This window comes from Armigeres subalbatus, unplaced genomic scaffold, assembly GCF_024139115.2.
Source record: "Armigeres subalbatus isolate Guangzhou_Male unplaced genomic scaffold, GZ_Asu_2 Contig1548, whole genome shotgun sequence".
NCBI classification, from domain to species: domain Eukaryota; kingdom Metazoa; phylum Arthropoda; class Insecta; order Diptera; family Culicidae; genus Armigeres; species Armigeres subalbatus.
Window position 1 is genome coordinate 57,642 of NW_026942338.1, and position 27,340 is coordinate 84,981.

A 27,340-nucleotide genomic window follows, 5' to 3' on the forward strand; every position below is an offset into this window, starting at 1 on the left:
AGTCAAGATTTCTAAAACAAGCGAAAGTGTATCATATTATATGCAGCTGAGTGGAGAAAACCATTCCAACATGTTCTAAAACAAGCCCCGGAAATCAACATTAAAACACCACCAGCTCCCATTCGCCAGCCAGCTACCGTGCTGGATCATAAATTATCTGCCACACGTGGTCCGATTTCAATTGACACTGAATGATTTTCCTCGTTCGTTTCCAGCTGCCAGGAAAAGTGCCATAAATCAGACTGCCACCACTGACAGACGGTGTCGTTTGCCTTTTAGTCGCTTGATCTAAGTACCTGCCTTCTTCATAGGTGCCTCCGAACGCCACGGATTCAGCAGGTGCAGGTGCCCGACGCTAGAGAACCGCCATTGAAGAGGAGGGCTCTATATATCGATCGCCTTTCCATTGAACAAAACTGATGAGCGGCTCTTGTTCTCTGTCGCCTCTGCCTCCGGGCGGTGGGTTGCCGGCTCGGTGGTTGTTGAGATGGTTCCCATTCTCTGTGGGTTAATGGTTCGCTCTTGTTGTTCCCTTCGAGCTGCAAATAAGAGGAAATCTGTGGGTTTTATTCGCACTCGATTGCAACAACGGCTTCTCGTGTCGCCGCCGACGACGCCGTACTCAAGTTGGCGTTTCGCGAGATAATTTATTGCGCCCGGTTCTTCGGGAATTGTTTCTTCAAACGTAACCATTCCGCAATCGAAAAAAAAAGAATGCACCAATCGAATGGAACAGATCGTGGCACTTGTTTTGCCACTCACAGCTTGAGTCGGGAATCAGAAAATCAAAACGACAACCATCCGTTGATTGATTCGCAACTTCCCGCGCGTCAGCCAGCAGCCCGAATTCGAGGCTAATTTGAATAGTTCCCGGGGTCTTCTGGGTTCTTCGCAGGTTCTGGCGATATCAGATCAGCGGCTGTTGTCGACGTTCTGCCGGTCGCAGCGCGGGGCAATTATTTTCGTCATTTCCCCTGGCGCACTATGGGGAAATCCGCGTGAAAATTGGCTAACATATTTTTCACACACGCAAAAAAAAAACGTTCATGAATTCGTGAACTAACAAGTTCACGGTGTATTTTTTCGTGAACAACAGTCACGGATTCGGAAACAGAGTCACATTTTCCGGAACGTTCTGGAAAACGTGACTGGTGTTCCCGAATCCATGACTTAAATCACGGTGTATTTTTGCTGGTTCACGAATTCGGGAACGCTTTTTTTTGCGTGCACTAAGCACGTTTCCAGATAATCCAGCAATGATCTTTTGTAGTGATATTGGCTAAAATGAGATCGATATTTTTAAATTCTAGACACAAGACTCTATGACATAACTTGACGAATCTAATGATGGGTGTAACTAAATGGAGTTTTAAAATCGTTTATGTCCCCGTTGGCTTGGTCTTAGCATCAGTGAGTGAGTGGGTTTACAGATCAAAGTGAAAGTGGAGTTTCGAATGGCGAAGCTCCGGCCTTAAGTGATCTCGATCCATTGAGTCCGTTGAAACAAGTTGGTCTCCCATCACTCATCGTAACCCCACTTCAAACACTTCTAGCAATTCGGTCTTACGCGAATCGGGATCCAGGATTATAATTAGAACTGAGAAATTGTGAGTAATGTCTTACTTATCAGAAATTTCATCCTAAAACCGGATAACCTAACAATAATTGAGTGAAATCAACTCAAAAGTATAAATAAGATAAACACCGATGATGAATGGAAAAAATTATTGAATACCCTATCTAAAAAAGTGTTGTATCATTTACTTTTCCAGGAATAACATTTTGAGACAGCTTTCGAGAACAGTTTGTATGACCACCTTTCCCCGCCAACTGGAACCATTGTACGGCGGCGGGAGCAGATCCTCGGGGAGATTCACATTCACAAACTGCTCGTTTCGTTCGTGTTATCAGCAGTGCAGCATCTTGCAGCTCATTGCTCTTTTTATTAGTACAACTGAAGGATGCCATTTCGGTTCGGGTGCCGAGGGTCGCCATGGATTCCGATTCCGATGCGGATAATCAAGATAATGGATAAAAATAAAAATAATAGATTGTCATTTCGGCTGAAATGAGATAAATTATCGCAGATTTTTTTTTTCTGGCAGATTCGCTTGAGGCGCTGACGTGGAACCTGTTCTAAGAGTGCGCGTGGATGAGGGGTGGTCAGTCCGATGAACTGAGCCGAGGAATACCGATGAGGAATATTTTCGACTCGTTGCATTTTTATACCGTACTGGTCCAATTAATTATGGTTCCTCAACAATGTATTTAGCGAATGAAACCGAAGACGACTGCGGCGAACAGGTGCCTTCTCCACGGTAGCAGGTTGATTTGAAAGTTGAAGATCGATATCAGTTCGGGTTCATAATCTCTGCAGCGGTGGAAAATGTATTGCTTCTAAAACTTGGACGATGTTTCGTTTATCCGTAGTATGAATCACTTCGATTCAGCCCTACGGAATGCTAAGGAAATGAAACTTTCATTGGAAATGCAGGTTATCTAAAACCAGCCTTCCATGAATTTTAACATTAATCAAAACATTATGGTGTGATATGTCTAACGTGTGTAATTTGTCTGAAATGATCGATTTCCAATAATCCGAATAGAGTTTGTTCTGTTCACCACGTGCCATAAGGTACGATTTTGAAATCCCTTGAATTGCTAAGGAAAAATTAGGTTGGACTCACGGCATACAAAAAAAAAACAAAGCAGGCTTAGCACGCGTGTAAACATTCAGTTTGAATGTAAACATGTGACGTAAGTACTATCTTGGCACATGCTGAACCGAGATGATGCTCTACGGTCTCCGGATGCTTACTTTTGTACTCTAACATGTGGCGATAAAATATGTGTCATTCTTGAAGTGTCATTTTCCTTACGAGCCTACCTTGTTGTCTGTATACCGTGGGTTGGACTAGTGATGTTTTATTGATTGGTTACAACTCCGGGAAATCATTAAATTATTCAAAAACAGCAACAGGTTGCTTTGTGAATTCACAATAATCTACAAATTCTCGAAATTGTGTGAAATGGATGGGTGCAGTTTCTTAATAAATGATTCAAAAAGTTTACACAACATTGTGTGACCCTAAATGTACGGAACGAAATTATATGGCAGTGGCTCTCCGTGAATGTGTGTGCACTGTGCACGCCACGGATATCTTACAATAAGAGGCTGCTCGCCAGGCCCGTGCCAAAACCATCACCAACACTATATGGGTGGCACACATAAATTTTGACTATAGGATTTCCCACATAACGGCTATGTGAATTCGCATAGCATATATGTGGAAACACACATAATACTCATTAACGAATAACCTTTATATGGATTCTCCCATAGCAGGTGGTTATTAACGCACACATAAAATTTATTTCTAAATTTCTTTAGATTTTTGCCAATAAAAATCTGTGGATTTTTATTAGTGTATGTCAAAATTGGCGATCCAACACAAACCTGGAATAAGGCCTTAAGTCTACATGCGTAACTAAAGATAATTCTATGCATCACATAGGCCATGTACCATATTTGAAACTATCCAATGGATCTTCAATTAAGCATGTAGATCTAGAGGTTAATTATTATTAATATCTTTATTAATGAGGTTTTCGGCCCTGGATCGGTTCGCCTCGTAGATCTAGAGGTGCCTAGAGGCCTTATTTCAGGGATTTCTTGGACGGCCAAGTATCCATACTGTGAAAATCCTCTATTCTATGCAGTACAAAGGGCATGTACCATATTTGAAACAGTCCGATATATCGCTGGTTACTCATGTAGACTTTAAGATCTTACTGCTTGAATTTCTTGGATGCGTGATACATGTTCCGTTAGAGGAAAAATAGTGATTTAGCTCCGTAATGCACAAGGTCGCGTGCGCTCACCAAATAAATTATAGAATAAACATATCTTGTATGCACTGCACACATCAACTTGTTTCACGACAATTTAACAAATAGAATAGAATGTGTTCATAGCATAGGTTATTGGTCGTCCAAGAAATCCCGGGAGATATGCACTCATGTCTTCACGGACAACCATGAACTGTAATCTAATGACTTATTCTAGTCTACCCAACCTAAAGGACGTGTATCATAATATTTTTTGGGGCTTTATTTAAGTGTTCATGTATCATATTCAAAACAAGCCGATTGATCTATATTTACACGTGTAGGTCGGGCCCTCCTTAGTCGAGTGGTAAGATGCTCTAATCTCATAATCTAATCTCATACATGCGTAGCCAATACTTGAAAGCATCCTGGAAAATGACGGTTTCTGAATTCCGTCATTTTTTTTTCATATGGCCAGGCCAATTACGCAGTATGTACCGCAGAGATGACTCCTAGATATTGAGCGACTTCAGGAATACCTAAAGTCACTCAATAGCTTGGAATCGAGGGGAAAGGAAGAAAGCGTGGACCTCCCGTACCAAACGCTTCCAATAATATAGATACCTAATATATGATAAAAATCGTGTACGTGTTTTTTGTATGATGTATATGAGCGTGTATGTGTATATCTGTATGTGTGTAGAGTGAGTGTGTATGTGTGTTTATATGTCTACACTGATAGACAAAAGTATTCGTCATGTTTTAATAGAGCTACTATGAAAACATGACGAACACTCATGTCCACCAGTATATGTATGTATTTGTGTATATGTATGTGTGTATAATGTGAATGTGTGTGTGCGTTTGTGTGAGTGCGTGCGTGTTAAATTTACGGATTATCAAAACCTTACCTCTCCTCAATAAATCTGACGCTGAACATGTTTGAGCATTTACATAGGCTTGATCGCAATATTAGCAAGGGCATTGCCCTTGATAACAATCGATCAGCCCTTGCAAGCACAAACATGCGCACGTCTTCCGGATCTGCAGCACTTTTTATACACTACACATTTGTTTCGACCGCGGTCACTGCACTGGTTCTATTGTTCTACTTTTAGGCGAATCACCGCACAAAAGTAGAGCGCAAAAACCAACCGCACTGGAAGACGGTCGAAACGAGACTCCTTAGCCGAGCGGTAAGATGCTCGGCTATAAAGCGAGACCATGCTGAGGGTGGCTGGGTTCGGTTCCCGGTGCCGGTCTAAACACTTTTCGGTTTTGAAATTGTCTCGACTGCCCTGGGCATAAAAGTATCATCGTGTTAGTCTCATGATATACGAATGCAAAAATGCTGTCATGATGTCAATTATTTGATTACTCCAGTTGATCTCGTTTTGTATGGATTAACGGTTAACACAGCAGAAATGAGAGCATATTTTCACACTATGAAATCATACTGAAAACAAATTTTGCTGTCAATGAAATCAACATGATATCATAAGATTTTTAATTTGATATCAAAATGAGTATTCAATTAGATTATTTTTATGAGCATTAATAACAACAACAGCATATTTTGTTTGCAGATTGCTTCCTATTTTCGTAAAACACTCTTTAGATAATCGACAGTTATCGACATTTTGATAACTGAGGAATGTATATTGAAAACATGTTGCGATATCAATTTGAATTAACTAACAATTGAGATCAAATTTTGTTTTCAATATAATCTCAATAACAGAGCTTAATATCAATTTGCTCTCATTTTGTTAACCGACTTTGATCGGGTAAGCAGCTAGACGGCAATGTCTCAGTGGGGGATGTAATGCCAATAAGAAGAAGAAGAATGCGTGGCCTTACTCCAGGGATTCCTTGGATGATCAAAAATCTATGCTGAAAAACTCTATTCTGAGTAGTCTTCACACTATTAACTTCTCTACCTTTTCCCTGCTCATACTGCTTGCTTATCGCTTCTCCCTTCTCAATTCTTATTCTTTCTTGCTGTTTCTCCCATTTCGCTTCTCTCATATCTTAAATCCCAGTTTACAATTCTCGGTTGATTATAAAATTACTGAGTGCTTTTTTTTGTGAAATTCTCGATCACTTTTCACTTTAACCCTCTACAACCCAAATTTTTGTTTTCGCTTAAAATCACTATTTTGCTTTCTAAAATCGATCTAAACAGGATTTAATCATTAAAATTATTAATTCGCAATTTTGTCAATTTCACACTTCGATTTTTAATAATTTTTTTTCAAGTTTTTTATTCAATCAAATAGTTTTCTTGAATATTTTTATTTTTTATTTTTCAACATATTTAGAGTTTGAAATTTCCTATTCAATGCTGACTTATTGAAATTTTTAAATTTTCAGTGTTTTTTTTATTTTCCGTGTAACGAGTTGGATAAATATTTTAGAGTGTAACATTCACCACTATAACCTTCTATAGGGCACTGTACGGAAACATCTCTTTCTCTTTCGTTCCTCATAAGTTTTGACGTTTACTGGCCTTGTTGTTTTCTAATTTCTTTGCAGCGCGAATGAGACAAAGCAGTCCATGCAGTGCCCTATTGAATAAGGTTAGTTGTAGAAAAATACTAAACTACAAACATTTCACTCTTCAAATGTATACGAGCGAAAACAGGGAAGAACAAAATATTACCCAATTTTCAATATTTTGTTTTATAAATGGGTAAAACTTTAAAAAATTACTTTAAAACACATTTAAACATGCATTGAAGTTTATATTATTGATTAACATCAACAACTCTACAAAATATAATCAATAAAAAATAAAAAATACAAAAAAAAAACAAAACACCCGTCTAAAGGCGGAAATAGTTGGACGACGATTCAACACACGCCGACTGCGTGTGAAACGGTCCTTCGTTGAAGAACTGGAGACGCGTGCTGAAGATATTCCGGAAGGTGGCAGCGTGGAAGACCAATGGACCGCCATCAAGAATGCCTTCATCGCCACCAGCGAGAACAATCTGGGCGAACTGCGCATCCAGAGAAAACAATGGAACACCGATGAGACCTGGTGGAAGATAGAGGAGCGAAGATAAGCCAAAGTCGCGATAGAGCGATCAAAAACCAGAGGAGCCAGTCTTAGCCCGTCAACGATACTCGGCTCTTGAGAAGGAAGTAAAACGCTCATGTCGAAGGGTCAAGCGAGTGTCGGCAGACTCTTTGGCCGACGAAGGAAAGAGAGCCGCAGCAACCGGGGCATTCGCCTCCTCTACGATATCTCACGACGCTTAAGCGGGGCGAAGATGAATGCAACTATGCCTGTGAAAGACGAGAATGATCAGTATTGACCGACCCAACTAACCAGCTGAAACGCTGGTTCGAGCACTTCGAACAACTTTTTCAAGTGCCAACCAGGTCATCACCACCTCGGCATGATCTGCCTAGGATCCGACGTATAACACGCATCAATACCGAAGCTCCATCACTGCTAGAGATTCAAACAGCCATCCAAAGCATGAAATCGAATAAAGACCCAGGGGTCGATCGCATATCAGCCGAGATGCTCAAAGCTGACCCCATGGCATCCGCTCAACTACTGCATCGTTTATTTCGTAATATCTGGGGCACCACAATTTTCCCGGTCGACTGGATGCAAGGTATCTTAGTGAAGGCGCCCAAAAAGGGTGACCTGTTTGTATGCGATAAATGGCGAGGCATTATGTTGCTGTGTACTTTTCTCAAAGTTCTATGCAAAATTATCCTAGCCCGGATTCAGGAGAAGATCGATGAGACTCTCCGACGGCAGCAGGCAGGATTCCGTGCCGGAAGATCCTGTGTGGATCGTTTTGTCAAGCTCCGTATCATTCTGAAGCAGGTCAACGAATTCCAAAAGTCCCTTTACTTGGTATTCATTGACTACGAAAAAGCTTTCGACCGTCTCAATCACGAGAATATGTGGGGCGCCCTGAGACGCAAGGGGGTTCCTGAGAAAATCATCGGCCTCATTGAAGCACAGTACGAGGCCTTTTCGTGTAGAGTGCTGCACAATGGGGACCTGTCCGACCCTATCCGGGTCGTAGCTGGTGTGAGGCAAGGATGTATTCTATCACCGTTACTGTTCTTCATCGTAATCGATGAGATTCTGGTAGATGCGATTGACCGTGAACCAAACCGCGGGCTGTTATGGCAGCCTATAACCATGGAGCACCTAAATGACTTCGAATTGGCTGATGACGTTGCACTCCTCGCGCAACGGCGCTCTGATATGCAGAGTAAGCTCAACGACCTTGCCGTGCGCTCCAGAGGCTCATGGCGGCGAAGCCTCAATAAAGAAATAAAAGAAGTCGACCGAAATCTAACCTGGCAACAGGTTAAAGCGATAGCCGGGCAACGCTCAGGATGGAGATCTTTCAAGTCGACCCTTTGCACCACCGGAGGTGTACAGGATCCATAAAGAAAGAAAAAGATAAAATTGAAGGTACTTTTTGAACAGCTGACTAAAGACGGTAAAAGTTTCAGCTACAGAAAACTCGGTAAACCGAAACTCTCCTGAATTGTCAAAAAGTACCGATCAAGTCAGCATTTATTATTACTGATATGTTAGGTAAACTTTTTGATTGCTGAGTTTTTTCATAATATCAAAATTAGGAAAAAATTCAATTAAAGTACACCGGGGCAAGTAAAAACGGTTGTTGTTTTTTTTCAAAGTTGAACTTTGAAGAGCTAAAAAATTACCCATTGATAAATTTTGAATCCATTTGTGGAGTTTGTAAGTTAGAACCAAAAATTACACATATAAAATAAGCAATTTTAACAAACTTTTTCATATATACTTTGTATACGGAACTTACTCCCCCCTATCGGCTAATCTTGCCGTATATACTGCCCAGATTCGCATAAGAGTACTTTGTTTTACGATTTTAATTTACTTTCAGAAATTAGCTAAAAATTGTATTCAGTTTAAGGACAGCATCGAACAAAAGTTTAATATTCAGATTACTAACCTTATACTATGTACTTCCCGTGATAATTAACATGTTTTTTTAAAGAGTCCTATGTATTTCGTCTCGAAATATAGCATAAACCAGCAGTTTCGTGCCAATTTAACAGCCGTCCGCGGTTTGGTGGGTTTATCACTGCACTTCACTTCTTCTCAAAGGGCATTGAAAAAATCAAATTTTTACACACTTCTCCGCACATGAGCAGCCCGAAATGTTGATGGAATGCAAATTAAACTTCACTTTTTGGAATAAGTCACTTGTTTGAAGCGAAAACTTAATATAAACTGCAATTTTTGCCCGAAGAAAACGATTAAAAACTGATCGCGGAGCGAATGTAAACACCGGTACCGATAGCAGCAAACTAATAAACAGGGTGGTTCAAAACTGATTTTGCTCCGCCACGCTCAGTCGATTTTGTTTCATATTTTGGGTGGTCGTTCGCTGGTTTCGGTCGGTTCGAATACGGGCTTACCGTGCACAGGTCGTTTCAGGTTTGTATGGCAGTTGATATGGCGAGGTTAAGTTTTACATTATTCTGATTGTGGCACTCCGTGATTGGGCGCTGACGAGGGGAAGACCATATGACTGGAAGAAATTCAAGAGCTTTAACTCCTTTAAGACAATGCATATTGAATGGACGTTCTAATAGTTGGTTGAGGTTGCAAATCTTTAGCATGATAATAAAGCCCCAAATACAATGTCAGCGGAACGGAAACGGAAACGGCAAATTTGACAGTTAGCTTATATATTTTCTGTCAAATTTGCCGTTTCCGTTCCACTGACATTGTGTTTGTGTAATTGTGTATTTCAACAAAATAGCCAGATTTTTTTCTGTGATATCTATCGCACCAGGGGCAGATACTTCATACAAAAAGTGTGACATAGAGGTGAGCGGAGTATAAAATGCTATTTCAACGGATCTTTCCTAAGGTGCGTTCAGTGAAGTCTCTGGAATGTTGCTTTCAGCTATGTGGGTTCTCTTTTCGCCAGCGTTTGGAGGGGAGGCGCTGTAGCTAGTGTAATGAAAGGTTTAGTTTCCCATAATAGTTTTCATACAAACTTGAACCGGCTTGTTCTCAATCAGTTTTTGTTCAAATCGGCTTTTGGATGACAGTCGGAGCATGGGACGGAATCAAGTGAGCGTGGTGGAGCTGGGTCGTTTTTTGAACCACCCTACTAATATTCTTTGTTCTTTCATAAATACGACACCAATACTACTTCAGAATATGACAGTTTGCATTGTACCAATACTTTCAAAGCTTTGTTTTGGTACTCAACCCACCTTCACCTTAAGAAAAACTGATAAAATAGTAGGCTTGATACTTTTTTACACAAAAAATAACCTTAAATATGGTCCATTTAATTGAAAGATTTTAATTGATCGGATTTTCCTGTATTTCTCCATGTAAAACGAGTTTGAAAAATTCAACGGTAAATTACTCAAGTCGGAGAAAACTGGCATCAGACTTTTATACATACAAATTCCAGTAAACCACAGATCGTATAAAAACCTGCAAATAAAATGGCATTTACGTCTTCCAATAATCAAAATAACCAACCTGATTATTTTCGAATAAAGTTTTATTGAACTCATCATACACGAAAGTTGTTATACACGGTTAGAAAAAAGTACCTAATTTTAGGTACTTTTTTCCTCTTGCATCTCCCTCCCTCTTCCCTTTGTTGTCATAAAATGAAGAGTAAAACCACTCAATAAGGGCATTAAAGTGTGGGAACCCAACGTTAAGTAAACTCCTGTTTACAAAAGTTGAGTGAAATTTACCTAACTTTTGGTTATTTTCTATTTAAAATTAAGTATACTTTACTTAATATTAAGTGAATTTTATATAATTTCAACAAAAAAATGCTCAATTTTGGGTTCCCACACTAAACCTTTGATTTGAGTGAAAAGTACCTAATATTAGATACTTTTTTCTAACCGTGTAGTAATGAAAACAAATCGTATTTGAGTGTATAAAAACTCGAATAACTAATTATTATTTGTAGCCAGTGTTGCCACATATACAGATTTTTCTGTAATGATACAGATTTTTGGGTCTAAATTATACCAACAATCTGTAAAAACAGATTACAGACTTTTCAGAAATCAACAGATATCAAAAAGATTTTTAACATTACAGAACTAAATTTATTTCTCATAAAAATTTCTTCTTTTCTTTTAATTCAAATTGGAACTTGGCTTGCTTTTCAACACAGTGTTCTATTAACATTTCCACAGTTATCAATTGAAGTCGTATCTATTCCCGCGAAGAGCATGAATATGTATCTTGTGTGGCACGTACAATCAAAACACTATACCCAGAGAGCCGAGAAAAAACATACAAGGCCGGACCGAGAATCAAACTCGTCATCTCCGGATTAGCAATCCTATGCCTTTTAAAGCATAGCATTCATACTCCAATTGTTCATTTATACCTCAATCATCAGCAGCTGAAGAGCACATTTCATTGCACAACAATTTTAAACTCAAGGCAGGAACAATTTTAAATTCAAAAATCGAGCCACTTGAACTTTTCTTAAAGCAATTCGGCACCAACATTTCAAAAGGCTAAACAGCTTTTGTAAACAAAAGCTTCTCACGTTGCTGGTGGGCTAATGTGTGCCCACCCACGCAATCCAGCGCCATGTAATGAAGAAGAGGATTCGCTGCTTTCATCAGTTGTGGTGGATTGCGTGGGTGGGCTCAGGTTAACCCACCACCGACGAGAGAAGCTCTTGTTTACAAAAGCTGTTTAGCCCTTTTGAAATGTTGGTGCCGAATTTTGAAAACCAATTCCTACGTCAAGTTATACAACCACCATAACATAGTTGAAGAAGTGGTGTGATTGTTTGAAATTGATAGTAAATAATTTTAATTTTATAAATGATGAAAAGGACACTTAAATACTGGGATATTTATCCTTTATTGACAAATTCTATCATACAGATTTCACATACAGATTTTTTAATTGTAATACATATGAAAAAGATTTTTTTCTTCCGAAATACAGATTTAAATGTGGCAACACTGTTTGTAGCTTCTCATATCCGTGCACAGTGTTGTGCCGAATCATTATCAGACGACAATGATTGACATTTTCATGTGAAAACTTTTCATGTGAAAATAGTAGGCAAGTTGTCGTAATAAACACAGAATTTTCATTCAAACATTAAATATGTTACTACACACTTAGAATAGTTTACAGTCTTCGGTAATTTTTTACCGAACTTTCAACAGCTGAACGTTCGGTAATCAGTTCGGTAAACGAAACGATTACAGTTCGTTCGGTAGTTTAATTTTGTGTTGATCTGTCAAAATGAACCGTACAGTTCGGTAACTTGAAAAGAAAAACTACCGAACGCTACGGTACTTTTTTTGTTTTGGAAGGGAATAAAGATATGAATGTTCAATGCTTTCAATTATAGTTGTGAAACAAAACACAGTTGCGGTTTCAAAAATATGATTTTATTCAAATTGCTTTCCACATTGCATGGTAAAACGAGTAAAAAACGCATTTCAATTCTTGTTTCACACTAAAAGATTCCCCAATCACACGCGATGTCCCCGTTACTGGGAGACTGCAATTCTTTCGCCATTGTTATGAAAACATTAACAGAACATTGCGACCTAAGTACATTCGCATTGCGTGTGTTTTGGGGGCTTTTTTTCTCCGTTTTGAAGAATCCTGAACGCATGATTTTTTCAGGCAAAAAAATCGCTGAATGAGGATCCTGAAAAGAAAATATTGAGTTGAAACACAAACCGAGTTGATCGTCAACTAAAATACCTTTTATGATTTCTCCTATCAGCGCCTGAGCGTGATTTTCCACAAAGGAGACAATTTTTGACCGTTTTAACAAAAAGATCTAAATCACCCGCCAGCTGCAAACACTTTCGGATTTCGAATCAATACAACTATGGCTTTGACAATTTGACAGTTGAACCTAGTTTACCGGAGTTCAGTAATAAAAAAATTATTTTACAGTTTATTCGGTACTTATTTTACCATATACTGCAATAACCTGGGTTTACCGAACGAACTGTAACTTCGGTTACCGAATTCAGTCAAATAAATCTGTAGTTACAGTTTGTTCGGTAATATTTTACCAATATTCGGTAAAATAAGTCAATCCAACCGAACTTACTGTAATTTTTAATGTTTACCGAAGTTTTTCGTCAAAAAAATTACCGAACAGTGAAATCTATTTTAAGTGTGTAATATCAGCCAATTGTCAACAGTCGCGTTATATCTTCTATTTGACGTTATGGTTTTATGGTAGCAAGCAAAAAGACTTCAAAATGTAACGGTAAATGCTTCAAATCAAGATACGATTTTCAAACGATTCCTAATCGCTTGCGAGTTTTTATCACTTGAAATTTGGGATCTTTGGTGCGTTTTGTGGTCTTGTCTAATATGAAATACATTCGTCAATTTCGCAAACTGTTTTCGATGAGGAGGAAATATTGTTTTGTATCTAAATATGAGAGGTGATTGGGCCATTATTCAAGATAAAGATTGTCAAGATATCAATGTATTAACTCCAAGGCAATTAGGGTAATATTTTGTATTGCTTTACTAAACATTTGACGCAGAATTACTCTATCCAAATCGGTATCATTAAATACATCTTTGTCCAAGAAGTTGCATCGAAAATATCGTGTTGCTGTAACTCACTGACTTGTGTGTTTGTAGCCTTTGCTACTCGGATACAACAGTGTGAAATTAATTTTCTTTTTTTCCCGCCTTTGTTTTGCAGGTGGTTGCAGTGTTCGACCTCTTTTGTGCTGATGAGCAGCACTGTTTAGTTTGTTTCTCTCTGTTTTCCTCGCGAATCGACTACACAGATAGGCGGTGCAACTCCCATAGATGAACGTCATGTAGGTCACTATTCTGTGATTGGGGTGGAACCCCGGGAAGGGAGGGGGTGCGTAATTGGGAACTTGAAGATTTATTGGTTTAGGTATACCGCGTGCTTAAAGATGCTTAAGGAAATCCATTGGCTTCTAATGAACTAACGAACATCTATTGGACCCCGAATGATGTTTTCAATACCCTGCTTGGGATTCTTCCGCCTCGTGTGGTCAACTTCTCTGCACACAAGAGCCGAGGGAGCTAGCGAGATTGGCATCGTTCATGAGGGCTCGGAGTTTCGGCGGGCGATTAACAGCAACTGGCAGGCTGATGATTAAATATTTATCCATAATAAACGACCCAACATCGTTCACAATGTTGAACAACAAAACTATCGTTAAGCTGCCCCGATTTAAATGGATCGAGGCCTACCACTAGCGAGGTATTTAGTATGTATGCAAATCGAGTTGCGTTAGGGTTTCGTAAATGAGCCGGGGCATGATTTAGAGCGCTTACCGTGGCTCCGTGATCGATCCAAGAAGGGGCCAATTTAGAGATGCTATCGACACTCACCTGCGAATGGAAACGAGATAAAGATGGAAAATTAATAACCGGGTGGATTTCAGAAAATGTTAATCAAACGAATTTTTTCTAGTCCTAACCACGGTCAATGGTATTTATGTGTCTCAAGATGAATCTAATACTTTGCGAGAGGACAGCTTGCGAGGTTTGCAAACATGTATCAACGGTTCCCCATCTGAGGAATGTCACCCCTCGCAGCGTAGTGCAGCCTCGACGGGGTCGTGAGCAGACACTAATTATCGAACCTCAAAATCTCAGTCTTATGTCACCACCTCCTTCCGAACCGATAGACCGCCGCCGTAGGCCCTAAAATACCAGAACCTAGAGAGCCGTGAAGAGATTCCTAAGGGGTTCTGGTTAGGTAATGCGCAGAAATTCTTGGGACTGGAAAAAAAAAAATCACGTCACCCATAAGTATGTCCCCCTTTCGAGCGGCACACTCACACACCCCTTCTCGATTTGAGCGCGGAGACTGGAAATCAGATTAAGTCAAATGCTGCCTGCAAACATAAAAACATTTTCTTCGCCACAATCGCTCACCCAGATCTCTGGGCAAGGGTTGACTCTCCGGTACAACGCTGGCACAGTGGAAGGAATCCGAATAGAACTCGGCAGAAATATGAACACATCATCTTCAAGACTTATCAAGGAAAAATGTTGGGAAGTTGTAGCTATTTATTCAAACGAGTACCTGAGGAGGGTATATGATCCACCACAGCATCTCTACGAATACGGAAGGTTTGGTAAGTGGACAGTTAGATCTGTTAATGTGTTAAAGGTTTGTAATAAAACTCATAGATTTTTTTTTAATTGTTTCATAATCCAGCGTCTGAACAAAAATTCTAGGGGGAAAGTCGGCTTTGGCAGGTTTTGTTCTATTATTGGCAGGGGGTTTTTGTCGACCAAATTTTATGAAATATGGCCTCAATATTCTTTGATATGCAAAGAATGTTTAGGCCAAATTTGAGCCTACTCAGTCATAAAAAAAAACCCCCTACCAATAATAGAACAAAGCCTGCCAAAGCCGTCATTCCCCCTATATCATATTACTTTGGAACGGCTTCCTTTTTCTATCGAAAAATGAGCAAGGTTTGTACTGCTCGGTGTTGTGCCACTTGGTCGAACGCTATTTTTCCGGATACCGTTTGGCCGAATAGTTAAAAAAAAAAATCCGTACACACTCAGTTCAGCTCAGCATTTTTTTATGCAATTACAGAGATCCGCACAGCTGAGAGCACGGTTCGTGACTTTCTGCTGATATCTCAGGTGAAAAAGTAGTTTATTTGCTGCGGCACTCAAAGAAGCCGCTGTACTCATACGTCAATTCAGCTGACATTTCAGCAAAAGAACGTAAACCGAGAATCGCACAGCCGAGATCGGTGAAAAAAAGTCGACAAAAATCGAACTATTGAAAAAAAATTGACTTTTCTTATTAGTAAGTTGAGGGTAGCGAAAAGGTAGAAGCGAGAAGAGGCAAGTGAGAAATGATAAGTGAAGAGTGAGAAGTAAGAATTGAGAAGTAAAAAGTGTGAAGTGGGAAGTGAAAAATGAGGAATGAGAAGTTAGAGGTAAGATATGAGAAGTGAGTAGTGAGAGGTGAGAAGTGTGAGAGAGATATGAGAAGTGAGAAGCAGTGTTGGTAGAATCGTGCTCAAATCTCACTCATCGAAGCATCATGTGCGAACTGACTTTTCTTGCGATTCTTTAGAGAGAACATTGCGATTGCGCATGAGTTTTTCACGCAAAATCGCATCGTTTTATGTTTTACGTATGGATTTATTGAATCTATGACAAAAAGTCGAAAGACATAAGGTCGAAAGGACAAAAGGTCGAAAGACAAAAGGTCGAAAGACAAAAGGTCGAAAAGACAAAAGGTGGAAAGGACAAAAGGTCGAAAAGACAAAACGTCGAAAGGGACAGAAGGTCGAAAGGACAAAAGGTCGAAAGGTATAAAAGGTCGAAAAGGACAAAAGATCGAAAAGTACAAAAGGTCGAAAAGGACAAAACGTCGAAAGGAACAAAATTTCGATCAAGTACAAGTTGATAACAAGTTGGGTGTTTGTGCTATGAATTTAAACTTCAAGCAGGAACAATAACACACTCATCTCATTAATCAAAGTTGAAGAATGAGCCATTTTCAAAGAAGGAGAAATTACTATGAAACAATATTATGAATGTCTAGATAGTTTTGTTAGAGATAAAGCAGATTGTTGATTTTGGAAATGAATAAAACTTGTATTGCGCGAGACAGAGTTGTCCTATACAGTTGGTAAAAAAATGCCCTTTTATTTTTCACTATTTTTAACAATTAAATAAAATGCATTTAATGAGTGCAAATAATAGATGAATATCAAGGTTTTCTGAATGTCACTTCGATCTGTCAAAATGGGGCATTGATGTATTTAATGTATGGCGTGTGCCATTTTGACAGATCGATGTGATATTTAGAAAACCCAAACATCCATCTATTAGTTGTACTCACTGAATGAATTTTAATTAATTGTTAAAAATTGTGTAATTTTGATCTTATTAATCTTTTGTTTCTTTCGAATTTTTTACCTTTCGACCTTTTGTCTTTCGACCTGTTGTCCCTTTCGACCTTTTGTCCTTTTCGACCATTTGTCCCTTCGACCTTTTGTCTTTCGACCTTTTGTCCTTTCGACCTTATGTCTTTCGACCTTTTGTCCCTAACCCGGATTTATTGTCCATTGTTTTAAGTAAAGAAAGTTATTCCGAAGACTTTAACGAAGAAGAGAACACGCAGAAATCACGCAATGATGCAAATCGCGAATCGAATCATGGACTATTCTCTGGGCCATGAGTCGGGTGGGTTTGAATCGCGCTTGATTTGATTCGTGGATGAGATTTAAGAATTTGAGTTTATACCAACACCAGTGCACTGGTGAGAAGTAGAAAGTGAGAAGTAAAATTAGACAAATTAGAAGTGGAAAGTCAGAGAGAGAAGTAAGAATAGAGAAGTGTGAAGTGCGAAATGGGAAGAACCTCCATTTTCTTTCATCCTTAATAAAAGAAACAAAATTATTTACGCGCAATCCTTTATTCTCATCCTGCACAACAGTTGCCTTCTCCGACACGTAAAGACCGTCCAAGAACTTACGGATATCCTTGTTTAGGACAGTAGTCGACTGCTGGAAGAGTGCGGGGGACAGAAAAGCGGCTTCAATGTCGTTACCCTCTAGAACCAGTTAGTCCTTTTGCTTGGCCGAGTTCACGACAGATACTTCAGGCTGCATCCGGATACGGCGGATATGCTTCTTTCCAAGGAAATTACAGATTTCTATCAGGCTGTTGTTTTTGCTGATAACACAGTTGATGAAAAAATGGGCATGTACGGCACGCATTTTGTATTGGAATCCTTAAGTCACACCTTGATCATGTTTTCGATGTGCAAGCAAACGGTCCTTACAGAAGCGATTTCCTTGTTGGCCCCAAACCACTTCTCAATCATCAGCTTCTTCCTGGACACCTTGTAGATATCCATGGCCAAGTGTCGGAAGCTCTTGGAAAGCTTTCCGAGGGGGCGGGGATGGTGACCGTCTGATTTGAGTTGATCGTTCGCATTTTGGTACAAGACGCTTGAGAATCAAACCGGAAAAGAAGGAAAGTGAGAATCAAACCGGAAAGTAGAGAGAAGTGAGAAGTAAGATGTAAGAATGAAGAAATGAAAAGTGGAAAGTAAGAAGATTAAAATCAGAATAGAGAGGTGTGAAGTGAGAAGCGAGAAATGTGAAGTGAGAAGTAAGAAGATAGAAGAGAGAAGTGCGAAGTGCAAAGTGAGAAGAGAATGGAGAGGTGAGACGAAATGAGAAGTGGAAAGAGAAACGTCAGAAGTGAGTAGTGTAGAAGATTTTGTCTCAAATGCAACAGCTTAATTGACAAACGATCAAGCAATTGCATAGAAGATAAAGAGAGGGAACTGATTACCATGGGAAAGTTCTTGAAGCGAGAAGTTTGTGGACATGTTCTAGAGAAAATAATTGATTCATGGAATTAAGATTAAACATATATGTAGAACACCCTTACTTCATTCCCTCCTATTCCAGCTACGTTCGTGTTTCTTCAAATAATCATATTTTGTAATATTATAGTAAAATTACAATTACAAAAAAAAAATTACAATTTTAATATACAGATACGTCCCATGTTGTTAAAATAATCGTATTGTATATTATAATATTGAAATTAAAAAATTAAAAAAAAAACGAAGAAAAAAATTCTTCGGATAGTTTAAAATTACAGATAATCGAACTCCGGATAATCGAGCCTCCGGTTAATCGAGTCCGCCCTGTAACTCAATAAATACAAAGATCAATAACGGTCACGTTCTTACAGTCAGTTAGGAATAAGGAAGCATCATTAGTAGGTGGTTTTTGTTATTTAGAGACCGTGTTTACCTCTGCGTCTCCACAAAAATCACAGGAAGGAACATTTGTTAATGGGTAGGTATTGTTGGGTCTGGATCAGTACTGCAAAAAATCGTGATCGTCATAAGACAGAGAGCAAAGCGCCTTTTTCTATTTCAGGCGACCAAATGAAAGAATCGTGGGTTCTTTGATCAATTTCGCCTGAAAGGCAGTCATGAGAGGATATTGTGCGTTATTTAAAAAATAAAATTTCTCAATGACTCTTATAGATGAATGCATTGAATAGTGACTAATCGATAAATTAATCATATTCCTTTAATTCACCGAGTTGAAAGTGGTAATAAACACAAAATTTAAGAAGATATTGCACACTTTCATGCCCTGTCAAGGAACAAATATTTTTTTGAAATATTTGTCGCATGCCATTCATTCTTTGCGTTTCTATAGATATTGAAAAGGTCAGATATGTAAACATCGCATGACATCTCTAATTGAAAATAAAAAAATGCAAACTGGTCTGGATTTACTCTGATAAGTGATGTGACCATCAGAGCATTTTAAACAATAATATGAGTAAGCAATCATTAATCGATTTATCGACCTAGCAGACCAAATATAACGATGGTCACGCAGTCCAATATAAAACGCGAGCAAATGCACACTGAAGGTTTTATTTTCTTATAAATTTACTCACCCGCACAAAGCAGAACCAAACATTTATATGGTAGCACGATCGTTCTGCCTTCAATATAAACAATTTACGCGAACTAATTTATATTTTTTTGTGTCTTGATTAAGGAGACTTTCAGCAATTTATTTAAGTTTCGCCCACACAAAACAGTACTACGCTAGTAACATTTTGGTTTTATTATGGTTTTATAACACTCTTGTAGAGTAAATTATGGTCTTCAAGAGCGTTATAAAACTTAAAATGTTACTTGGGATAAGCACGTAGAACCGCGCCCGTTATGAAACACGTTCAATCGCGACTCCCAATTAATTGTCTGCACTTTGATGCAGACATTATTTTTTTCACTTAACATTCTCTCGGACTAGCTGGCGTGCCCAGCACCAACACGATCGTTTCCACTCCAATTAATTTACTGCATCTCGTTGCAAAAAATAATTCTTCCCTGGTACTTCCTTCTTCCTTATTCCTTTTCCCTTCATCCTTCTTCCCTTATCCTTCTTCCTTCTTCCTTATTTTTCTACCTTCTTACTTCTATTTTCTTTTGTCTTCTTCCTTTTTTATCTTTTTTCCTTTTTTTTTACTCCTTCTTCATTTTTCTTGCTTACCTATTTCTTCTTCCTTATTTCCTCTTTCATTGCTCTTTTTTTATTCTTTTCTTTATTTGGTAGGCACTCTGTGTTACTTAACCGCTACTGTGCCGAGATCTAATGTGGTATTCTGCATCCAGAATCCACACAGAATCTAGTCAGTCGTCATCAGGCAGCTGTGCCCAATACGCCACCGCATAGGCTGCGCATCCGGCGACTGACGAGGGTTTTGGTGAAGGGGCTGTGAATCGAACCCATGACCATCCGCTTGTAATGCAACGTACACACCAGTCAAGCAGTTTGACGAACATTGACTCCACCCCCAAGAAAACGCTTCGGTTGCTGCTTTGTTTGAACGTGTGTGAAGTTGTTCGAACAACCATTTGACAGTTAGCGGCTCGGTTGGAAAAAATTAAAACGGTTTGATTTTGGTTTGAGTTGTCGGGGCGGAGTCAAGGTTCGCCGAACATGTTTGAGCATTTGTAGTGAAGTTGCATAAACCCCCATATATTTTTTGATGGTTGGTGCTCAAGTTGGCGCTTCAGTCGTTCGTGTGTGATATTGTTGGTCGAATAAATTGATTGTTCGTGTCGCTGTTGGTGAAACTTGATGAATGTTTGAATAAACGAGAGGTGGAGTCAATGTTGGTCAAACTGCTTGACCGTGTGTACGTTCCATAAGGCGAACGTGTAGCTAACTACGCTACGCTTTCATTGTGCTTCTTCCTTATTCTTTTTTTGCTTTTTCCTCCTCTCTTTACTTTTTCTTCCACATCCTTTTCTCCTTATTCCTCAATACTCACCACTAAGTATCTTGTTTCTCACTTCCCAATTGCCATTGAGAATCACAGTTCAAGGCATGTTGTAACGTGGTCGGGATATTTTGAATTTAAGTTGAAATAAAATTCAAAAGCTTTAGACGTTTTTATTTTTTTAAGCAAAATCATTTGTAAATAAATTTTGAAATTAGTTTTGATTATTGTAATTAAAGTTAATAGCTTTTGACGTTTTTATCCTTTTAAGCAAAATAATAAATAAATTGAATTAAAGTTTATTATTATTTTTGTTAATTTTTTTGTTTTTTGTATATATTTATCTTCTTTTGAATTCATTTAGCTCGGACGTTTTTTACCTTTTAAGTAAAATAATGATTGAATTCGTTAATCGATTCGAAATCTAAAGCGAGATCGAAATATAATCTTTGCCTGACTACTTGACTGTGTTGTGTAATGAAACGTTTCGTGCGGTTTGTGTTTCGGCTGAGCGAAGTGCTATGTGGTATACTACTTCAGTGAGTGCAGCAATTACTGAAAGTATAGAGCACTTTTCCAACCATTTGCTTAAATCAAGGAAGGCGCCAAATTGCTTTTGCCATTCGAAAATCGGTAAAGAATAAGCAATTGTCCTTCAAGATTTCCTGAAGAGTAGAACTCTTGAGCTCGTTCATTTTCACTCGCACTAGAGGACTTGCGTTGGACTGTCCAAGAACCACCCGTATGCTACAAACCCCTGTGATCAGGTTCCGAGAGGACGGTCCCCATACGTCGCTAATTATCGTACGTTGGACCGAACCCGAACCGAGAGTTAGTCTCTTTTTTTAGTCCTCGCCCAGTAGCTCGAGGGAACGGTATTCCGGACGCCCTCGCCCGAGCAGGAGCGACGACCTCGATATCAGAAATTGGTATGATTTAGCCTTGCATAAGAGGTAAAATACCAAAAAATAATACCAAAAAAATATATGCAGAATACTTGAGGCATACCATGCTTAGGTATTTCAATACCAAACGAATAATAATTGGTTATGCATTTGGTATTGAAATTCAATTTAATAACTGAGTTTGTTATAGCTTAAGTATTGTACATATTAGTTTTTGGTATTATTCCCTTGGTATTTTACCTCTTATCTAGGGCTAGTTCATAACAGAGTATGGTATCAATAACAGAATTAAGTATTATTGAGCCAATTTCTCCTGCTCGGGCGAGGATCGAAAATTGGAAGTTTTTCTTCCAGCCGCCACTCTCTCCGCAATTCGGCCATTTTGGGCACGAGTTCACGCCGCCATCTTGTGAAGCGGTGATCGCCCACTGGCAAGCCGCCATTAACTCGACGCTCCGGAGACAATGACGCATGGGCGTAGCCATGATTTCGATAAGGGGGAGGGGCAAATTTTTTAGGTCTTACGAATCGTAGTTCTATAGTAGTTTTATAAAAACACATGAATATTAGTGCTTGGTACTTTTTCCTTTTATATTCCAAACACTTTGAAACCAAATCCACAACCAACAGTAAAGGCCGGATCACAATAGCGCGTTGCGCGTCAGCGTTTTGTACTAAAACGCAACGCCAATAAACGTGACGCATTCACGCCCGGATTCTTTAGGAATGCCTCCAGCAACTTCTTCGGCAATGTCTTCAGGAATTCCACCATCAATTTCGCCGGGAATTGATCCGAAAATTCCACCATTATTTACTCCAAGAAATCCTCCACGAATTCCTTTATAAGTTCTGCAGGGAATTCTTCAGATAATTCTTTCGTGCTGTTTCTCATAAAAATTTCTGAAAATTGAACCACGGAATTCTCAAGAATGCTCCGTGAAAATTCCGCAGAATTGCCGGTAAACATTCCTGAGAACTTCGGTAAAAGTCTTTGAATTTCTTGTGTGAATTCCATAAAATTTTCCGTTAAAAGTTACGAATATTTTTTTGTGAAAATTTCAAAGAGTTTCTCCAGGAATTCACCGAAAATTTATACAGAAAAAACATACAGAAACTGAAATCAACATTGGAATTTTCGGAGGAATTTCTAGATTAATTCCCATAGAAAACTTGAAAGAACTCTGGTAGAAACCTCAAGATTTCTCCAGCAGTTGCTCTGGGAGTCCCTCCGGAAATTCTTCCAGGAGTTCCACCGACAGTTCCTTCAATAATTCCTTCATTCCTCCGGGAGATCCTCCCCGCAGTTCCTACGGGGGTTCCTCTGAAAATTCTTCCGGGAATTTCTCCAGAATTTCCTCCGGGAATTCATTCAGGCTTTCTTTCTGGAATTCATTTAGGCTTCTTCAGGAATTTATATAGAAATTCCTCCAGAAGCTCCTCCGAGAATTTCTCTGGGAGCTCCTCAAGGAATTCTCCGGGAGGTCCTCTGATGATGATGATGGTCCAGCTACATACCCCTACAAAGGTTTCAGCTAGACGAGATTTGTCTATAAGATGAATTCTCTAAGATTTTTTCCGAGAATTCTTCTGGTAGTTTCAATTCATCCGGGAGTTTTTTTCCGGAAATTTCTCTGGGAGTTCCACCAGTAGCTCTTCAGGCTTTTCATTCAGGAAATCATTTAGGCTTTCTTCGGAAATTTAGCTAGAAATTCCTCTCGAAATTCTTCCGATAGTTTCTCTGGGAGTTCCTCCGGGAGGCCCTCTAGGAGTTCTTCCGGGAGATTCACCAGCAATTTCTATGAGTATTTCTCCGGGAGTTTCACCGGCAGCTCCTCCAGGTGTTCCTCTGAGAAGGAACTCCCGGAGTAATTTCCGGAGGAACTCCCAGAGAAATTTCTGGAGGAATTCCCGAAGAAATTATCAGAGGAATTTTCGGAGGAACTGCCGGTGGAACTTCTGGATGAATTTCTTGAAGAACTACAGGAAGAATTTCCGGAGGAAATCCTGGAGGAACTCTCGTAAGAACTCCTGGATGAACTTCCAAATGAACTTCCGTAAGAAATTCTTAAAGGGCCTCTCGGACGAGCTCCCAGAGAAATTCTCCGAGGCACTTCTGGAGGAGTTTGTAGATGAAGCCTAAATGAATTCCTGAAATAAAGCCTGAATGAATTCCTGAAAGAACTGCTGGTGGAACTCCCAGAGGAATTTTCAGAGGAACAGCCGGTGGAATACCCGGAGTTGAATTTCTAGAGGAACTTACTAAATCCTATTTCTCTTGAAATTCCTGCCAAATATCCTCCAGGAATTCCCGGTGAAGTTCCTGGAGGGATTAACAGAGGAACTCTTGGAAAAACTCCTGGATGAGTTCCCGGAGGAACTCCCACAAGCACTTCCGGAGAAATTTCCACAAGTAAGTCCTGAAATAATTCTTGGAGAAGTTCATGAAGGAATTTCTGGAAAAATATCTGAAGGAATTCCCGGAAAAATCTTATTCTTTTTCTTCTTCTTCTTCTTATTGGCATTACATCCCCATACTGGGACAGAGCCGCCTCGCAGCTTAGTGTTCAATAAGCACTTCCACAGGTATTAACTGCGAGGTTTCTAAGCCAGGTTACTATTTTTGCATTCGTATATCATGAGCCTAACACGATGATACTTTTATGCCCAGGGAAGTTAAGACAATTTTCAATCCGAAAATTTGCCTAGACCGGCACCGGGAATCAAACCCAGCCACCCTCAACATGGTCTTGCGCGTCTTACCGCACGGCTAAAAAGGAAAGAGAAACTCCCAGATGAAAACCTGAAAGTATTCCCATATGAATTGCTGTTCTTTGTTTGTTCTGAAGAAATTCTGGTTCTTCTTGGAAGATATCCTGGAGGAAATCTCAAATTAATTTCCGAATGAAATTCTGAAGTAGATTCTAGAGTAAGTCCGGAAAGAATTCTAGGAAAATTCACGGAAAAGTTCCTGGAGAAATTCCTGAAGGAATTCCTGGAAGGATTTCCGGGGAAATACTTGGACGAATTCTTGGAGAGATTTCTAAAGAATTTTTCTAGAGGAATTCTTGAAGGATATTCTGAAGTAATTGCGGAAAGAATTCCAGAATGAAATCCTAGAGGATTTCGCTATTGAATTTATGGAAGTATTCCCGGAAAAAATTCCTTCAGGAATTTCTCCGGGAGTTTTTCCACGTAATTGTCCTAGACTTTTTTTCCGGACTCGGAATTTACTTGGAATTCTTGAGCCCGAAATGTTTCGAGTTGTTTTGAACTTTCATATATTATGGATCCTGAATACCCGTATAAGTTTTTTGAGAATCTTTTGAATTTCCTTTCTGACCCAGCCCCACCTCCGTTCCCAATTTCAGTTAGGACTTTTTGTTTTCTGCCAAATCAAGATTTCGTTCACTTTCCGACCACTATGTGACGGTACTTTGCTTTATGAGAGCCTAGAACCGATCGTGCTTTTTACAGCCCACCACACCGCGCACAAACCGGCGGCATCAAGCGTGTGCGCTTGATATTAATGTTCACACACTCGCGTACGGTTCACAGGTGCTGCTGTTGTGCTCGTTATGCTTAGAATTCCATTCCCTCGGCGGCTCGGTTGGGTACGCAAGCGCGAAAAGGGTTCGTCCAGTGCCAGTGCTTTTAGCATTTTGAACTGACATTTGACCTTTCGGCTACCTACCTACATGGATGCCGGTCGGTGGTCAGCTCACAGCTGAGATGAGATCGTCATTGCAGGCCATCCACTACACGCCTCCTAATGGTGGCACCGATCAGTTCGCAGCAATTGTTGGTCAAGGTTGACGTTCTGATTCTATCGGTGCTAATAAAGTAATTTGCAGCTCAGTTCAGGTGATCGGATTCTTATTCTATGTGCAGACTATGGGCTTGAACTTATTATTCGGCTATCTGGATGTCATATTTGTGGTGAGCAATTAGGTAAGATGGGGGTAAAATGCGCTGAAGGTGGGATGGTGGTTAATAACTGTGGCCATGCTTAGATCTATGTTCGTTTAAATATGATGTTTTGAGCTCTCAGATTATTGTATGGGAACATATCTAAATCTAAATCATACGCATGATCTTTAGGGACCTAAATGGTCAATTACGCTTGGTTCGAAACTAATAGCAACCCATGGTGTCCATATAGGCCCTTAGAGGCCATGCGCATAATTTACGATCTAAATATGTTCAAACCGAATGTTCAAAGTTCTTCAAATTATTCTAAAATTCAAACCAATTGATCTACCAAGTCAACTGGGCGCAATACAAAGCCGCTTTGTGTTGAGCCCAGTTGACTTGGTAGATTAATTGGTATGAAGTCCAGAATTATTTGGAGAACTTGAAACATCCGGTTTAGACATATCTTAATCATACATCACGCACATGGCCTCTAAGGGCCTGTATGGACACCATGGGTTGCTATTGGTTTTTTATTGAGGCCAATTGACCTGGTAGATCAATTCGCCTGAACTTTAGAATGATTTGGAGTACTTCGAACATCCGGTTTGGACATGTTTAGATCGTAAATTATGCGCAAGGCCATGGGTTGCTATTTATTGGTTTCGTACCAAGCGTAATTGACCTCGTAGACCAAGGCTCTAAAATCCAGAATGGTTTGAAGAACCTAAAACATCTGTAAAAACATACTAAATTAATGATTTTGTGTGTGTTACTTCTACGTGAAGTTAAACGATTTACAATGATATGGAAATGCTAATATCATCTTCCAAACTTAGACGTACATGTTCATGATAGAATTAGAGGTGAAAGTATAGAAATTGATAGTTCCGTTAGGATGCGGCAGGCATGACGAATGTTATTTATAGAAGTCGATTTGAGGGCAATATTTGTGATGGCACATATCAGACGACCTTCCTTCTGCCAAGCTCCCGTATGAAGGGGGAGGGAAGAATATCAGTGTGGAAGCTGATATATCTCCACTGGCAAAAGAAAGGTGGTTTGATTTGCCCATATGCCATCGCGTGCGGAAGGATTTTCTATCGACGAGTACTTTCTCCAAATTTCTAATGTGACATCAGCATCTAGTCGAATAGGATTTTTGTTGCACAGTTCTGTTTTCTCATTGCGTCCGTCTCGTCGCAACCAACTTGGCTGCCTCGGAGAGAAGAAAGCAGAGAAAGGCACTACTGCTGTACCGTCGACCAATAACAGCTGAATTGATGGATGCCCCCACCAAGCGTAGTACACTAAATTAATGATTTTGTATGTGTGTGTTACTTTTACGTGAAGTTAAACGATTTACAATGATATGGAAATGCTAATATCATCTTCCAAACAAAGACGTACATGTTCATGATAGAATTAGAGGCGAAAGTATAGAATTGATAGTTCCATTAGGATACGGCAGGCATGAAGAATGTTTTTTATAGAAGTCGATTTGAAAGTGAGCGGAGGGCAATATTTGTGATGGCACATATCACACGACCTTTGCCAGTGGAGATGTATCAGCTTCCACGCTGATATTCTTCCCTCCCCCTTCATACGGGAGTTTGGCAGAAGGAAGGGCGTTTTGCCCAAAGTCTGTCCCCTACAAGATTTTTAGTTTTCTGTTGAAAAAAAAAAGCTTTTTGCATATGAATTAATATCAATTTGAATAATATTCATTTGTGCCATAATGATCTAAATAATTGGAGGCATTTAGTCATTTAGGCTTTTACCAACAATGACAATATATTTTGTTACATTTTACTTATGCGACACTGAATGCAATTTAAGAAAACTTTAAACCCTCATTGGATAGCTCCTTAATGCT

General features: G+C 39.4%; 1 pseudogene; it reads right to left on the reverse strand.

Moving 5' to 3' along the window:
• Positions 1–384: 384 nt before the first annotated feature.
• Positions 385–27,340, reverse strand: part of LOC134202988 (large ribosomal subunit protein uL6-like) — a 43,172-nt pseudogene continuing 16,216 nt past the window's right edge.